The sequence below is a fragment of the Spermophilus citellus genome (genome assembly GCF_964194105.1).
Source record: "Spermophilus citellus genome assembly, chromosome: 12".
In the NCBI taxonomy this organism is placed as follows: domain Eukaryota; kingdom Metazoa; phylum Chordata; class Mammalia; order Rodentia; family Sciuridae; genus Spermophilus; species Spermophilus citellus.
The window spans coordinates 112,454,283-112,471,738 of record NC_138198.1 but is presented as its reverse complement, the minus strand read 5'-3'; the positions used below and the strand labels follow the sequence as shown (position 1 = coordinate 112,471,738).

General features: G+C 42.6%; 1 long non-coding RNA gene across 1 annotated transcript in view; it reads left to right on the top strand.

Annotated features, from left to right (window-relative positions):
• The first annotated feature begins 354 nt into the window (after nt 1-354).
• Nucleotides 355-17,456, top strand: part of LOC308631872 — a 56,168-nt gene continuing 39,066 nt past the window's right edge. The window contains exons 1-3 of the long non-coding RNA XR_014018362.1: nt 355-692; nt 4,220-4,288; nt 8,681-8,854. This is a non-coding gene — a long non-coding RNA (uncharacterized lncRNA). The remainder of the gene's footprint in view (nt 693-4,219; nt 4,289-8,680; nt 8,855-17,456) is intronic.

Genomic DNA, 17,456 nt, shown 5'->3' with positions numbered 1-17,456 from the left:
ACCAAGGTTAGGGGGCTCTGCAGAGAGGCTCCCATTTCAGTCATGTGGAGATGGCGAGCAGGAGTTTTGCAAGGGGACTGAGGACCTTCCAGACAGAGGGAGCAAGGTACGCAGACAGAAATAGGCAGGGGTGAGTCTGAGAGGAGTAGTGGACACTTCTGGTGCTTTTCATTTACTTGTAGGGGTCCAAATTTCCATCTGCTCCGTATCTGGTATCAGTTTTCCCTCTGCCTAAAGTGATTAGGTACATGAAATGCAGGGAGGCCTTATTGTCTGAGAAAGTATTTCACTTTCATTTTTAAAATATACTTTGGGGGTATTGACAGTTATTCTTTTTTGTTTTCAGTACTTTACATATGTTGCTGGATTGCCTTCTGACTTGAATAGATTTGGGTGGCAATCTGCTGTAATTCTTATTTTTGTTCCTATATATGTAAGGTGTGTTATAAATTTGGCTGTTTTTTAAGATTTTATTCTTACCCCCGATTTTCTGTAATTTGTTTTGATGAGTTTTGGTGTGGTTTTTCTTCACTTTTATTCTGCTTGGGGTTTGCTGAGCTTCTTGGATCTGTGAATTTATAGTTTTCAGCAAATTTGGGAACATATTTGGCTATTAATTCTTCAAATATTTTTATTTTCTTTGCCTTTATTGCAACTCCAAGTATGTTGGACCCTTTGAAATTTTCCCACAGGTCAGTGATTCTTTGTTCATTTCTTTCAGTTTTATTTTCTCTTTGTTTTATTTTGGATAGTTTATTTTCCTATGTCTTCAGTTTACTGATCATTTTACCCAATCTAATGTAGTTTTAAAATGTTCAGATATTTTAGTTTTCATTTCTAGAAGTTTCTTTGATTCTTTTTCTATCTTCTGTTTCTCTCCTTGTGATGCTCATATTTTCTTCCACCTTCTCGAACATGTAAAACATATTTATGACACCTGTTTTCACATTCTTGCCTCTTAATTATATCATCTCTGTAATTTCTTGTTCTGTTTCTGTGGATTGATTTTCTCCTGGATATGGATCACATTTTCCTGCTTCTTTGCATCCCTGATAACTTTTTGTTGGATGATGGATATTGTGAATTTTATATGGCTGTATTCTGGGTTTTGTTTTATTTCTCTAAACTCGTTGAGCTTTGTTCTGGCATGCAGTGGGTTACTTGGAATGGCTCTGATCTTTGCAAGGGTTGTGTTTAATATCTGCCCTTAGCTTGGGTTAATCAATCCTTGCTGAGACAGCACCCCTCTGAGGACTATGCATTATGTCCCATGCATTATGCAGTTTTTTATTCTGGTTGGTGGAAGTATAAACAATTCCAAGCTCTTTGTGAACTTCAGGAATCGTTCAAACCTACTTTGCAGTCTTTCTCTCATGGACCTCGGGTCATTTCCTTGTATGCATGCATAGCTAAGAGATCTCCTTTACAGACTTCTGGAGAGTGCTCTCTCTCTCTCTGTGCTCTACAGGCCTTGACCTCCACAAACTCCAATCTTTTCTCTACCCTTTCGTGAGAATACTGGGCTTCATTTAGGTTCTCCTTTCTGTACAACAGCGTGGAAACTGTCTCCAGGCAATAACCCTTCAGCAATTGCAGGGCTCACTTTGTTTTCCATCAAGCCTTGCCTATCATTCAATGTCTGAAAACAATTGTTTCATATGCTTCTTTTTCTAGTTTTTCTCAAGCAGGAGGATAAATGCAGTCTCAGATGTTCCCAGTATTGGGAACACTGTGTTTCTTAAAATATTTTTTATTATGGAAAATTTAAATCATACAGATAAGTAGAGAGAATGATAATTGATCCCATCATGTCCAAGATGCTTTAATCTAAATACCTCCTGCTTCTCACAGGGAGATTATTTGAATTTATTTGAAACAAATCTCATAGATTGTATAATCTCATTTATAAATATTTCTGTATGCATTTCTAAAAGATAAGGCTACCGCCTTTACTTACAAACCCCATTCTTCTCAAACTTACTCCTTGTTATGGTTTGGATGTGAGGTGTCCCCCCAAAAATCTCACGTGTGAGACAATGCAAGAAGGTTCAGAGGAGAAACAATTGGTTTGTAAGAGTCCTGATCCATTTGGTGAACTAACCCCTGATAGGGATTAACTGAGTGGTAACTGAAGTGGTAGATTGTGGCTGGAGGAGGTGAGAATTAGGGCATGGCTTTGGTGTATATATATGTATCTGGAGAGTGGAGTCTCAGTTTTCTGATCACTATGATGTGAGCTGCTTCCCTCTGCCACCGTCTCCCGCCATGGTGTTCAGACTTAACTCAGCCCTGAGGAAAGGAGCCGGCCTTGTATGGACTAAGACCTCTGAAACCTTGAGCCCTCCAACAAACTGATCCTCCTCTATAATTGTTCTGATCATTTCCTCTAGTCACAGCAGTAAAAAAGCTGACTAAACCACTCCTCAATGGCAGGTCAACACCCACTAACTCCTTCTCTGTAATAGTTGTGATGCCCAATCTTCCTTCTGTCCTTCCCAACCTTCATCAAGAACCCCCTCCCCCTCTATTCTCCTTTGCCCAGTTCCATGTGCACACCTGGCAGATAAGCACAGTTGCTCCTCAAGTTATGATGGGGTGACATCCTAACAAGCTCATCATAAGTCGAAATTATCATGGAAGTAAAAAACGCACTGAGTACGCTTTGCCTACACACCATGTGGCTTTGCAACAGCACACTGTAGGGTCCTGCTTGTTTGCTCCCACGATCATGTGGCCAACTGGGAGCTACTGCTGCCCAGCATTGAGGGAGAGTATCATCCTGCGGTCTGCCAGCTTGGGAAAAATGTAAAATCAAACTTTGAACCATGGCTTCCACAAAATGCACATTGTCTTCACATCATAAAGTGGAAATTTTTTAAGTCAAACTATGTGAGTTGGGACTGTGTGTATCTTGAAAGATAAAAAAAGCACCGTAAGGTCCCATTTAGTTCTGATCTGATTTGACCTGGAGAGAAAGTCACAGGCAGTTGTGGAAACAATTGCAACAATGCTCAGTCTCTGCCAGGAGCTCCCAACACATCGAGCATTGCCTCTCGGGGGTGCTTTACCACTGCTCTGATGAGCCTGTCATCATGTGATTTAATTTATTTTAAAAGTTGAAACTATGCAAAAGAAGTCATGAGATATTTATGTTTATCAAAATCACATGTGGATTCATAACATTTGGGTAACACTGATTGACTAGCATCCAGCAGGACCAGCTTCCATGTAATTAGCAAATGGGCGTTCTAAGTGTGATTTCAGAGAACCGTAAGACTCAGGCCTTCTCCTGCCCATTCCCATCCCTCACCTCTTCTTGAAGGCTTGATACGATCTGCATTGAGAAAAAGGCCACAGAGAGAAGTGATTTTAAAACAGTTTTAATGACATTTAATTCACATACCACACAGTTCACTCACTCAAAGAGAACGATTTGGTGTTTTGGGGTATATCCATGGATACACACAATCCTCACCACAGGACATTTTAGAACATTTTAATCATCTGAAAGAATCCCTATTCCCATCAGCAATCACCCCATATTTCCCTTCTGTCCTACCGTCCCAGGGCAAACTGACTGATTTTTGTCTCTATGGATTTGTCTATTCTGGATATTTCATATAAATGGAATAATACAACATGTGTTCTTTGGTGTCTGAAAACAGGAGTGATCTAAAGTGGTTTAAATTCCTATTTAGGAGGCAAAGACTACTTCTATCCCTTTAAATAGGTTTGTGATGGGGGAGGAAAGACCCTTTGGTCTCTAGAGGAGCAGAGGCAAAGCAGAGTAGCAAGAAGCAGCCGGCCTGCCTTCAGTTTGGCTGGGGCAGGCCCCGGCTGTCAACACTAAATATCAAGGCTTCGAGATGATAATTCAGATGTTGGCATCAAAAGAGAAGGACTTGCCCAAGTGGCCTCATGTATAGATGCAGGTAGGCTCCGGTTACTGTCTGTCACATTCATAAATAGTGGAAATGAGACTTATAATTAGACCGCACTTAACTGACAGCTCACCTTGATTTCTCACTGAGCTGATCACAGGACCAAAGTGCTTCTTTCCTCTGCCGCGGCTTGTAGCTCGGAGCGCAGGAACAATGTTGCGCAGGCTATTTGCCTGATCAGGCCAGGTAACGGGGCACCAGGCTGTCATTTTCATTATGAGGAAATAGGTCTTTTGGTGTAATTTTCCTCCAGTAATTAGTCTCTCTGTGATTTTTAGACTTCGTGTCATGTTGTGAATGCAACATGTTCGACAGCATTCCTGCCGAGGAAATATCTTCTATGATGGGTAAGCAAATACCATCTTTCATTAAAAACATCAGAAAAATTTCATCTGAAACTTCTGAACAGCCAGGGGGAGGAAAACTCCTAACAACAACAAAAAGCCCACTTGTGCCAAAATCCACGTGAGAGTGTCTTCCAGGGCAGTTTGAGAAGCGTCCATTGGCTGGATGTCTGCTCGCCTGTTAGCGATGACGTCTTCTGAGACAATTGCTTTCTGTCTACCAAATGCTGTTGTTTAACTAAGAAAGGTAAGTGGGTGGCCTAAGTGATAGGTATCAAATTAAGACACTTGCCTAAGCCAGAAGTCTTGTAAATCAGATTTTGACTCTACTAGTTCATAGTTCTTTTTAGTTTTCTCTGTAGGTGCATGCCTATGGATCAACTTCCTCAATCCTTCATAGAAAGAAGCAGTGAAAAATAATTATTATCAGATAATAAGTTTATCCTGCTTGAATACATGATATCTGGAAGAAAAATGGGCACTGAAATTCTTAGGTCAAGACAGCCATGCAATCTTTTTGGATTAAGACTGAGCTATGATGGTACTATGGAGAGACTAGAATTCTCAGACCTTACTGGTGGGAATATAAAATAGTTTGACTGCTTTGGAACATATTTTGAGGTGTCTAATCATCAAACATTCACTCACCCTATGACCTGGCAGTTCCACTTTGAGATATATTAATAAAATAAACGAGTGCATACTAACACACATATAAGAATGCTCTTGGTAGTTTTGATCATTCCACTGTCTTTCCTATTCCCAAACCTTGTGCTTCCCTTCATTCCCCTTTGTCTAATCCACTGAACTTCTCTTCTTCCCCGTTCACCCTGATTGTGGTTTAGCCTCTGCCTTTCAGAAAAAACACTGGGCCTTTGGGTTTTTGGGGACTGACTTACTTCACTTAGCATGATAGTCTCCAGAGCCATCCGTTTACCAGCAAATGAGTAATAGTACATACATCACATTTTCTTTATCTGTTCATTTGTTGAAGGGCAATGGTTTGGTTCCATAGTTTAGCTATTGTGAATTGTGCTGCTATAAACATTGATGACCACCTCTTTTTTTCCAAACATTTCAAGGAGCAATATTGAAAGATGTGTTCCATATAACTATGGTACTTCTAGGTCAGGGACTTCTGGGTGATATTGTATATGTGGGTGGAGATGAGAGAGAGAGAGAGAGAGAGAGAGAGAGAGAGAGAGAGAGAGAGAGAGAGAGAGAGAGAGAGAAGAGAGAGAGAGAGAGAGAGAGAGAGAGAGAGAGAGAGAGAGAGGTGTCGTCTGTGTAGCCATGGTGGAAGAGAGCAGAAGAGTCTAGAGAGCGAGGACCTGAGGGCCCAGAACAGCACGTTGGAGATGAGCCAGATACCTGTGTAGGGGAGGGAGGGCACTAGGATGAGTCAGGAAGACCCAGGGGAATAACCTGACTTCCCATGCAGGAATCTTCGTCTCTGATGCACACTTCCCAGGTCTCTCTCCCAGGTTTTTGCTCCTCTCTGTGTTTTCTCTCTTTAGAGACCTTCTCTGTTTCAATGAGGTCAGTTTTCTGCTAACATCTTCCACATCCACCCCTGCCCTGACTTCACCTCCACACCCCACCTCCTCACTCTCCCTCCCTCAGCCTGTACATGGGCAGGTCCCATAAAACATGTCTGGAAGGCGCTGGAGGGTATGGGGCCAGATAGGCTCAAGGATGTAATAAGGTGTTTTCAGGCAAAAAAGGGAACATTCTAATAGAAAGCTAAAGATTGTAGATACAATGAAAGAAGATCCTGGAAGAACTTGGAGGGGCTTTGCTTTAGGAAGGGGGAGGAGAAGAGGAAGGGTAAATATGGAGACATTTGGAAATAGAGATGCACCTGTCTGCTTCCAGTCTCTTCTCACTGAGCTTTGCCTAGGACATCACTAGCACATGGTTAGTTTTTGCTATTTCCCTAGCACTGTGCTATGTGCTTACGGATGCCAACTCATTTATTTTTTAATGACAACCCTGTAAGAAAGATTCTGTTATTAACTTTGATTTTTAGATGAGGAAGCTGAAGCTTAGAATATTAAGTCATTTTTCTGAGGTTGAATCCCATGTGTGAGTCCAGTCTGTATGTGGTTACTATATTCGTATTCATAACCAGTAGGCTGCAGTGCCTCTTTCTGGATATGTGCCCACCTTTGGTACTTCCCGAGGCCCTCCTTAGCCCCACTGTCTGCCTACCCTGGACCTGTCTGCATGATCTCAGGGTGCTTTCCTTCTTGCTGTGTTTTGCAGCTGGGGAGATCATATACATGGCCAAGCAGGCAAGGATGGGAAAGTACCCCTGTTTGATCTGTCCTGGCCCCAAATTCATGAATGAAGAGCTAAGGAGCAATTTAATTGGCAGTGCAGAGCCACTGATGACTTTTGATGAGAGCTGAGCTTTAGGGAGAAGAAACTGACAGCCACCAAGGGATGGACTGGAGCTGGCAGAGAGTGCAGGCAAGAGACAGGTCTCCCGAAGTCCAGGTGAGGCAACAGGTCTGGTAGGATGAGGGGAGGGAGGGCCGAAAAGAGAGGATGGGAGCTATCAGAGAAATTGCTCTTCCCAGAGGCCCTGCTGGGGAATATATTTATCCAGCTTCCAAGAGAGCAAGTGGAAAAGAATATCTTGTTCATTTAGCACTTAATCAAATCTATATTTCCCAGCTGAGCTTTCAAACGCCCTTTGTAAACTGATGCCAACCCTCTCTCCCCATGTTTCCTTCTCACTCACTCCCAACTTTCATCCTCCATAACGGGCAGGCTGTTTTTACTGTTCCACAAACATATTGTGATCAATATTATATCTCAGGTTATGTCCCTACCTCTTAGGTTAGCCCCTGTTTCCCCATTCTATTCAGCAGGCATTGTGTTGATTATAGCTACTCTTATTTATGTATTTGTGTATTTATTTTGGTATGGGAGATGGAACCAGGGGAGCATAACCACTGAACCACATCCCAAGGCCTTTTTAAAAATATTTTCTCACTAAGTTACTTAGGACCTTGCTAAGTTGCTGAGGATGGCTCTGAACTCACAATCCTCCTGTCTCAGCCTCCTGAGCTGCTGGGATTTCAGGCGTGTGCCACCATGCCCGGCTACAGCTACTATTTATTCTTCTTTCCTCTGAATTCCCCACGCCCTTGAAGGCAAGTGTGCATGGAGTTAGCTGGTCGTGTGTCTTCTGGAGCTCATTGGAGAATGACTGGTGACCAGCATCTATTATGCTCCCTTCAGGTCCTCCACAAAGCCCAGCCTTGCCTGGAGCACACAGTGAGTTTCAGATGCTTTGGCTGTTGAAGATTCACAGGTGGAGAACATAGCTTCCACGTGGAGTTTTAACATGCTGAACTTAGTTCTGTCTTAAAACTCAATTTCCCATCAAATGCCTCTTGACTGGAGAGAGGCGTTTCAGAAATCAGGCAGAGGTGACTGGAGGCAAGATGGCGAGGGAAGGGCAGGTTTGAAGGGAGAATTGTGGTGAGCTTGTGTGCTCTGCCGTACTCCACTCTTCCTTGCTCCTGAAAACTCTGGAACATGTCTGACTGGATGCCTAAATGTCCTCTTCTTTATTTTGGGGGCAAGAGTCAACCCATAGTCAGCTTGGAAGAGAAACAGCAGTAAACACTCAGACAAAAGCAGCGGAACAGAATTTATGTGCATACTTATGACCAAGTCATTGGTAGTAATTAAGGAAAGTTGCCATCTTTGAAGGAAATGAAGAGTCCATTTGGGGGCTTCGTGACTGGCACAAGCCCATGCTGCATTAGCAGCTCCACTCAGGTGTGACTTCCATGGCACCTGTTCCCCCATGAGCCACACTATGGGTGCTAGCTCAGTGCTTCTTGATTGACAACACATGTTGTTCATATAGCACACCCCTCCCCCGCCAGTGGATGCTATTACTGTTATTGTCCCTAGTCTCATATGAGATAACCAGGACACACCTCTCTAAAAGATTAGTAATCCCAAGATCACCACGGCCGGGAGGTAGAAGAGAAGGATTTCAACCCGGGAATTCCAGCTTTTCCGTAACTGCTTTAACTGCCATTCTCTGCCATTTTAACCATTCCTGTGCGGAGTCTGTTTTAGCTGCCTGGGGATAGAAGAGTACTGAAGTCACTAGGTTCCTGGGTGGGGGGCTGGAGTGGTAGGTAAAGGGGATAGAGGAGAGGAAAAAGATGGGGAAGAGATGACAAAAAGCAGAGAGTTGGAGACCAGGACATTTGCCTTTCTTTCACCGTCTACCCAGGACTTGGCTGGGTATTAGAATTGCCCTTTATCACTTTTAATTGAGGATTCCTCAAAGCCAATCCCAGGTATTCGAAAGTAGCAATTAGATGTTATTGTCCTTGGTCGTTCATCATCTGTGCCCTCTGACAGGAAGGAGCAGATGCTGTGTGAAGATCATGCTGTCAGGGACCTTGTGGAGCAATTTGGGCTTGATGGATGTCACTCCCTCACTGCTTCTCCAGGCAGACAACCCAGGACACGGCAGGGACAAGGTTGTCTCTTCAATCTAGATGTCTTGAGCCTTCTGGGAGTTTAGCTGCCTTGGTGAGAATTCTCTTACAGGATGCTCCATTTGGGATGATTTGTCTTTTAATGGTCACAATACCTTTATTTTATTTGTTTATTTTTTGTGGTGCTGAGGATTGAACCCAATGCCTCACACGTGCTAGGCAAGCGCTTTACCACTGAGCCACAACCCTGGCCCCTGGAATAATTTTTGGAGTATATTTTTTCCTTCCTTCCCTCCCTCCCTCCCTCCCTCCCTCCCTCCTTCCTTCCTTCCTTCCTTCTTTCCTCCTTCCTTCTTTCCCCCTCCCTCCCTCCCTCCCTCCCTTCCTTCCTTCCTTCCTTCCTTCCTTCCTTCCTTCCTTCCCTCCTTCCTTCCCTCTCCCTCCCTCCCTCCCTTTCTTTCTTTCCAAATTTACTCCACAGTTCTGGAAGCAGAGCAACAGTATCTCTTTGTGTGATGAAACTTTTTGCAGGCTAGAATTTTGTTTTTCTTTGAGATAAAGAGCCATTCATTTGAAAGAAATACTTTGCAACTACGTCTTTTCTCTTAAAGGTGGCTCAGAGGGAATCATTAAGTAAAATAAATTAAATAAATAGCCAGGATAGCCTTCCTAGCAGGGCTGAAGCCTGGAGAGATTTGCAAACTTCTCTGAAATTCAAACGTTTGGGGGTGGATGGATTCCTTTTCTATGTAATGGAAAGATCATTCAGTGTTCTCTGTGTCTCCATTCTCTACCCAACTAAGCTGACAAAATATTTCATATTCTTCCTGTTGGGACTCTGATCCTTTGGGCTAAGATATCACAACTTGAAGAGTCCCTTCTTACACAGTGAGAATTGGGACCGGGGAGGGAGTGTGTGTGTGTGTGTGTGTGCGTGCGTGTGTGTGTGTGTGTGTGTGTGTGTGTAACACATAGCTATTGTTATATTATTACCATTGGTTCATAGTCCTAAAAAGAAATCATAAAAATTAAGTTATATCCAATTATCTGACTTCCTGCTTCATATCTATAACTGATTTGTGATATAACAAGGGTTTATTCTAGGACTCCCTATCTGGAGGGAGGTGGGAGTTGAGGACAACCCCTAGGAAAGAAGAGAGTAGCTACCTGGGTACGCTCACCTGAGAAGCCAGGCTGTTTTTGCCTTGGCGTCCCCACTGTGGCTTGGAACACAGAAGAAGCAGAACAGAGAGAGAAACAAGAATAAAAAAGCTCCTCACGCCTAATCTAAATTCCCCGGGGAAGATTTTGTTTGTTAATGCTGTATAAAACCTCAGTCTGGGCGTGTGTAGGGGGTAACTGTGTAGGCATAAAAACTTACCTGGCTTATTAAGGGTGTGATTAACTGCCTTGGTTGTTTTCCTGGTAGAAATGTTTTAAATGAACATAAATGAATTTGTGTTTCAGTTAAGACTGAGGGGAAACTGGAACACATTGTTTATGAGGCTCCAATGCTAACTCTGAGCTGGCAACTTCTCAGCCCCTCGGGTGGTCTCCTTCTTTCAGAATGTGCTGGATCCTCCTCCCCCTCTCTCTCTTCCCAGGTAGATCTCACCTGTAGAACCAGACCAAGGGCCAGCCATGCTCACTCATGAGCAATTTGAGTTCATGAAGTTGTGGCTTGGCTCACTTTTTGGCTCCTGAGTTGGTTTCTTAAGACTAACTTTTGGGAGTTGTGTTCCAGTCCTGGTGGCCAGATCTCTCTGCTGTCCTCTGAGGTTAGATGCCTCCCCTGACAACCTTCCCAACTTCCTTTGACTTACCTGGGCCTCCCTTTTCCAATTTCTCTAGTCCAACATTCCACCCCTGCCCCTTCCATCTTCATGGGACAGAATTTCTGTCTCCAAAACCCATACAGAAAACGAGAGCTGCTCTACTACTTACAGACTTCCTCAACGTCCGCAGAGTGGTTCTGCTCCTTGGCTCCTCGCTGCTGGGTCTTGCCCATCCTCCCGGCTGCATTTGTTATACACAACTGCTGTCCTGCGTGCCTTCCTGCATTGCCTCTAGCTTACTAAATCTGCTTTTCTCACATTCAGCATTTATTTGTGTTTGGGACTCATAATAAGCAGTCATCAGAATCACCTGGAAGGTTTTTTAAAACATAGGTGTCTGGAGACCATTCTCAGAATTACCAATTCAGGAGCTCTGGGGTGGGGCCTTTGAGTGTGTATTTCTGGTAAGCTCCCAAGGGATGCTGATGCTGCTGGTTTGGGGGACCACACTTGGAGAACAATTTGTTAAGGCACTTACTTGTCTACATATGCTGCTTGATGGGAGGAGTGTCTACCAACAGCTGGAGCTGAGTCCCTCTAGCTCCATCTCCCTGCAGGAGATAGGACTAGGTGAGGGGTGATGTGCCTTTCTCTCTGGACTTTTTGCACCTACTGTGTAATGAGGTCAATCAGGCTCCAAGTATCCTGATTTTATTTGTGACAACAACCTGGGTTTCAGGTTAAAAACAAGAAATACAATAGATTTCAGGAACTGATGTGTTAACGAGGGATAGCCAAAAGAAAGTTTATATTTGTTTTAAAATTAAAAGACAGGCATCTTGATTCAGATGTTGCTAGATTTTATTTCCCTGAGTTGGAGGAAGAAAGAAAGAAAGATGTGTTGGTTTGAGGACATGGCCTCAACCTCAAAACCAGGCTGCTGGAGGAAAACATGGAAACAGAATCTCCGTTGTTCCTGCCTGAGGCTGCCCTTAGTCCAGAGCAGGGTCTTGTGTGTGAACAGCTGTGTTCCTGGATTTCCAGCCACTCCACATGGAAACCTCTGTTATATAAATTTTACTACAGTAAAATTTTTTGTGACTGCCTTATTTCACTTAGCATAATGTCCTCAAGTTTCATCCATGCCACAGCAAGGTCAGAATTTTCTTCCTTTTTAAGGCTAAATAATTTTCCATTATGTACATAGACACCACATTTGGCTCATATATTGAAGGATGCTTCAAGAAAGATGTCGTTTTCACCTTTTGGCTATTGTGAATAATGGTGCTATGAACTTGGATGCATAAATATCTGTTTGAATTTGTGCTTTCAATTCTTTGGGGGTATATACCCAGAAGTAGAATTTTTAAAGCATGTGGTGATGCTACGTTTAGTATTTTGAAGAAACTCCTTGCTGTTCTCAACAATGGGTATACCATTTTGTATTTCCACTGACAGTGCCCGGGGGTCCCAACAGAGGCATTTCTTTTTGAAGCTGCTTTGAACTTATCTGACTTCCCTGGGTTTCTGTTGTAGTCCTTTGTTTGGGAGAAAGTTGAAGAGCTGAGCCGGGTGGAGCCTGGCATTAGATGATACACTTAGAGGGTAGCAGAAGAAAGTGTCAGAGGGGCATGATTCAACACAGGTGAGAACAGGGCTCAGGAACCAGAAAAAGAGGCCAGGGCCCAGCAGTGGTGGGCACGCTGCTCAACATGGCCCTTTGGGTTACCAGAACTCTGCCTCCGATGTTGGAATGAGGGACATCTGGTCTTGCCTTAACTGTATCGATCATTCCGCTGTTTAGGCAGAAACTCCTTGAGGGCAGGCCCTGTGGTGGATTCATTTATATTTTCTCCACTTTTCCCATCTACATTTGCATTTTCCCAGGTCCCTGCCTAACATAATACAGGTCTCATGCCATTTAGAAATAAGCGACGCTCCCAGGGTAGGGACTGTGAAGAATCTGTGTTTGCCTCCTGTACTAGGCTCTTCAGGTTTGAGCCTCTGGAGCGGGAACATCACTACTTTTACTTTTCAAATATAACATTTCTCAGATGTTAATATGTTGAGTAGTATAAATCCTGAAACAATTAATTCCCAAAGTCCCTCTGCCCAGATAATTCTCTCTGCCTAGAAAATTCTTGATGATGTTAGGAAAAAAAAAAGTAACTAAGGCACATAGCTAGAAAATTCAAATAGTAGGAAAAGGTCCCTCTCCTCAAAGGTAAACATTTAAAATAATGTCTTGTATATCCTTGCAGAAAAATATGCAAATTTCTTTCCCTCTCTCTGTGTATGTGTGTACATCACACAGATGTATATGTTTTTTTTTTTTTTTTTACACTAGAAGATGAAACTATACACAGTTTTCCAGATCCCTCTTCTTTTTCTCCTTCAATTAATGGTGTACCTGGGAGACTTAATACAGAATAACCACTTTATTCTTTTAAAGGTTCCACTGTGTCTATTCACTAGATATGTCATAATTTAAGTATCGTTAGCATTTTAGGTGGAATTTTAGGAATACATTTGAATGAGGAAGGAAAGGTTTATAGCATGATGGAAAAACCCAGGTTATGTGTGAAGAATGAGAAAAAAATGGGAAGAAGTAGAAATATCTACAAAATTTAAAAAATTTAGAACAAAAGAAGTAGCATGTCTGGGAGACCCTTTGCTCTGACTTCTGATGGCAGAGATGTTGGATTCTGTGAAATATGAATACAAAGCAACAGTAGGGACTTGAACTTGGTTCAGAATGACCAGAGGGAGAGAATCTTGGCAGCAGCTTCTAATATTTACTAGACTTGAGAAGCACAGAGGGAGGATAGGCCATCTGGACAACAGTTACATTTGTCAAGTCAAGAAGTGACCAAAACACATGGTAGCATCTTATCAGTGGGATAGAGAAGGAGGCTCTATAAATCTAGAGTGAGTGGAAGAGCAGGGCCAGAGTTTAGGGCAGGAGAGAGATTTTATCACTGTTGATGGCTTTAAGAAAGGGAGTAAGAAACAGTGTTTGCAGCTTAAAGGAGAGATGACTTAATTTGGTATTAGTCCATCAGTCCACAGAATTAGGTTAATCCTAGGGGTGTATGTGTGCGTGTGAGTGTGTGTGTGAGTGTGTGTGTGTTGCTGTGTGTGTGTGTGTATCTATGAATGCCAATGTTATATTTTTAAAGAAAATCAGAAAAAGAGATGGTTACAGAATTTTAAACACCTCTTCCTATCTGTCAAACGCTATGCTAGGTCCTTTGTATAGGAACATATGTCTTCTCATTCTATCTATGCACTGTCCCGTGAGGAAGTTTTAATTATCTTCATTTGAGAAAAGGAAACTGAGGTCCCAGGAAGTTGTTACTTGACTAGGACATGAAACGAAGTCTGCTTACCTTCAAAACCCTGTTTCTTTTTCTCATGCTTGAATATCGTGAGATCTTTGGCTATATGATGAGAACCTACTGAAACAGTAGGTCTGTTATGTGGGTAGAATATTATGTGGGGGCAAGACTGAATATCTAAGGCACAATAAAGAAAATCACTACTTCTCAGCTAGTGTTTATGTGTCCAGAAAAATAGCACAGCAGGCATGGGTTGGAGAGCAATCAGGATATTAGCTCTTATTGTTTGCACAGCCACTGATAAGCAGGGAGAGAACTAGCTTTTGGATGTGGGAGAGATTTGCTTTTAAAAAGAGCCACGTCCTATCCAGTAGGGACACCACTTGGAAGATCTATCAGTGATCAGAGGGGTGGGGCAGGGTGGAGGTATCCAACAGGGTCAAGGAGCCAGATTTGAAAAACAGAACAAAAATATTGGCCAAAACATGTTTAGGAAAAGGAAGTGACTTTGAGACAAGGGAAAGGGAAGAGAAGCCCCTCAGGGGATCTATCAGGGTTTGGAGGGAAGATGTTCAGATTCCAGAAATAACACTATCAAGAAAAGCAAATGTTGTTTAGTATGGAAAAGAAGAGATCCGGCAGCAGAGTGGAAGTCAGTAAGCAAACCCACACCCCCCAGAAGAGGGTGCGTGATGTAGGGATAACGGAGCTGCCGTGGTCCAAGGACACCATCCCCTGTCCTTTATGAATGCAGCTGAGGTTCACCCTGCAACTGTTGTCCACACCTCACCACATGTGGAGGATCTGGAGAGCGATGACAGAGAGCCCAAAATGTTTGAAGTCCAACAAAATCATTTCCATATGGAAAAGTTAGAAGAGTAAATAATTTAAACTCAATAAGTGATATCAGAGGGAAAACTTCGACACTCACTTTCAGGTACAGAAAGGTGTATCAAATAAAGCACGTCGACAGTACCAACTGGCTCCATGAAGGAGACTCTAGAGAGACAGGGCTAAACCCGTTTGTGATGTTGAACTTGATCACACAAAAGAAGACTCCTCTGTCCCAGTAACACCGGATCTGGAAGAAGTTATGAACACACATTCTCTAGAGAAGATGATGGCATTAACTGTACAGAGAGGATGGGTTTTCAACTATCTTGGATACTTTAGGGGAAATTTAAAAATATTCTTCGTTTACTTTTTAGGCTTTGGCCAGGTTGGGAAGGTGACAAACTCATGCAACTATATTTAGAAAGACGGTATTAGAGCAAGCAAGTTCCGCTCATTGAGAATTGATAATTATCAGGAATCTCAAAGGGGAGTCTGTTCATGCAGGGCCTCTCCAGAGGAACTGAAAAATTCTGCAAGTACATATGAATATTAACTTTTTGTATGTGCCACATAGGACAGAACTTTCTATTCTGAACCAAACCTGCACAGCCCTTGAGGGTCACCTTCTCTCATGGTGGCCACTTTCCAGATCTATCTATCATTCAGGCACAAAACAATAATTATTAGTCACACTTGAAGATAAAGTTGTATGTGTTAAGCTGTTGATATTCTGCTGCTTAAATCTCTTATTGTTTTAATACTTTAAAACAAATTTTATTTATTTTTAATTATATAAGTATTGCGTATCTTTAAAAACCAATTAATGGTAATTAAAATCAGGTGAGTGGTTAATTTTAGGAGGTGTCACTGGGAGGGGGAAGAGGGAGCTGTGGGAAGATAGAAGTAGCCTCTGTCTAGGCAGTGATCACCTGAATGTAAACAGATGGAAATATACAGAGAACTGTGTATTTGAGATTTGTGTCCATTATGTAAATTATACTTCATTAAAAATAAGTAAATGCTACTCCTCATAAAATATTTTTAAAATACAGAAGGTAGAAAGAAAAAAAGCCATTTATTATTCAGAGAATATCTCTGCTAACCCGGAATATTGAATTTTTAGTATTTTGTTTTCAATGTAAATTATCTACAATTTGAGTTTACAATACATATGCCATTTCTATCTCTTTCCCCCCAACATATTTAGCAACAACATTTTTCATGTAATTTAAAATTCTTGAAAAATGTTGTTTTCCCCTAAGATGCTGGTGTTGAACTGGGGGTACCAACAGGCACGGGGACATGGTAGTGATGTGCTGCTGAGCTGTTGGACCCTGTGTGGCTAGGTGGGCGCTCTGCATGAGTGACATGTAGATGGGCTGAAGGTATGGAAAGATGAGGGGCTTGAGAACTTTCGGTTGGCAAGGGGAAATTAATTTGGGGATAAAAGGGTGTGCTAGGTTCTAGAAGACCCGACAAGGTAGTCAACAGAGTTGTGGCATTCTGAGAGATGCTTCTAATATAACAAAGTCTAGAACATGCTCCACTAAGGGGCAGAAATGAGGACCTTGCCTCAGAACTTTCCTCTTGGCGTCATTAGTGGATTACAGGTGAGTCTAGATACTCATTTCTTAATCCCCCCAGGTGTCTGGGTGAGAAATCTGTGGCTAGAGCTCCCATGCTCCAGATTCGGTCTCTATTTACCCAGGCAGCATTTTCTATATGTGTCACAAGGTTAAAGTGGCTGGGAAGTCCTGCCCCACATGACAAACTCTCTCCCTTCCAAACCTCTGTCTGTGGCATGAGTGTGAGTGTACGCCAACTGGGTGTGACCACCCCCTAGAGTATAAGTCATTAGGCAGTTTCCCCTGAAGATTTGTAACTCTCCAAGGGAGTAAGAATAGCATATTAAAAATGTCTTTCACATCTCAGCTCAATTTGTCCTGACAAGAAACCTATAAGGTAGAGGATATGATTTTATAACTGAAGGACTCCAAGGTCAGAATGGCTGATGGTTTGCCCAAGGTTATATTATTGGTAGGTAGCGGAGTTGGGGTTTAAATCCAGTTTTTTTTTACCCCTCTATCTGGCATTTCTACTATTCAAATGGGTATTAATTTTTATTTTTAACAACTAAAACTTTTTTTTCACCCAAATGTTGAACAGAACCATGTTACATAGAAGACATAAACATGGAGCTTCTGTGGTTCAAAAGGGAGTAGGGCACTCTGGGACGCTTCAGCATAGCCCTCCCCTGGTCCTCCTTGATACTTCTGAATCACTTCTTTGGAACCCACCACTGGAGCCATCCATCTTTCAAATGCTGCCCTCTCCCACATTGCTCCGTCAGGGTTAGGCGGCAGTCCCTCATGACCTGTTTTGTGCCATTATCCAGATATGGAACACCTGGAAAAACTTAAATTGAGCAACAAGTATGCCACATATGGTATTTTGTTCACAGAATTGAAAACTTGGGACTTAATAGGTTAACAAGCAGAAATCCCGTCCTTTTATCCCAGGTTGTTCAGGTTGTAGTAACAAAATACCTTCAGCCCAGCAATTTATAAACAACAGAAACACACTGTTCACAGTTCTAGAGTCTGGGAAGTTCAAGATCAAGGTGCCTGCAGACCAGGTGTCTGGTGAGGGCCTCTTCTTCCCAGATGATGCCTTTCATCTGAGGCCTCACGTGATGGTGGTGAAGGGGCAGGTTTCTTCAAGCCTCGTTTATAAGGGAACCAGAACGCTT